This window comes from Frankliniella occidentalis, unplaced genomic scaffold (assembly GCF_000697945.3).
Source record: "Frankliniella occidentalis isolate FOCC.00 unplaced genomic scaffold, Focc_3.1 Scaffold129, whole genome shotgun sequence".
NCBI classification, from domain to species: Eukaryota; Metazoa; Arthropoda; class Insecta; order Thysanoptera; family Thripidae; genus Frankliniella; species Frankliniella occidentalis.
The window spans coordinates 622,708-623,589 of record NW_026267256.1 but is presented as its reverse complement, the minus strand read 5'-3'; positions in this window follow the sequence as shown (position 1 = coordinate 623,589).

Genomic DNA, 882 nt, shown 5'->3' with positions numbered 1-882 from the left:
CACACCCGACACCCATTTCTCACGCCCTTGCGGTTTTCGTTCGGGAGGCATCCGGCGCTAAGTGGCGCCGTTATCCAAACAACGTGTGGCAAAGCCTCTGTGCGGCTGCCGGGTCGGCTCGGCGCTCTGCCCGGCGGGCCCGGCCACGGCTCGGCTCGCAGGCTTAGGCAGCCGGTCGCCGGGGTCCGCTGCTAAAGTTGTGATTCTTCCTAAGCGGGGGCCGTCCTCGTGCCGGGCCATTAGGGTCAATGAGAGAGGGAGAGAAAGAGACAAGTAAAGGGAGGGCGAGGGGTCGGTCTCTGTACTTAGTCGTACCAGAGACCAGCACAACACGCGGCGTGCAAGCTTCACTCCCTGCCTCTAAGTTACGGAAAACCTTGAAGATCCGGTGCCCAGCAGCAGCAAGTTTCCTTCCCTGGTTGTCCCCTCCAGTCCCCGCGAAGAAGTGTTCCCAGAACCGTATTTCGAAGGATTGGCCCAAGTTACTCGACGGCCGAAACTTATCCCCTGTTGACAGCAGCAGAGCGGCGCGCGCTCTCCGGCCACGCGGTAGCGAGCCTCCGCCTCCAGCGAGTCTCCAGGTCCAGGGCGGCCCGTGGACCGTACCGTGGGCGTGTCCGCCTTGACGGCATTTAAATTACCCTTCGCCCTGCCCCCCCCCCCCCCAAATGCTTTGCTTCCGACGGTGTGCGGCTCGGAAAAATAAAATTGTCGGAAAAGCCGGCTGCTTGCTTTGGTGTGTGCGCGGCCGCGCACAGTCGTACTAACGTAAGAGGGTTGTTTGGTAGGCTCTGGTCCGGCAGCGGTGGCCGCGGAGCAGGAGGGGGAGGGGAAAGGGCTTTTGTGGGCGCTGATACTCCAGCCGCCCCCTGTTTGTCTGCC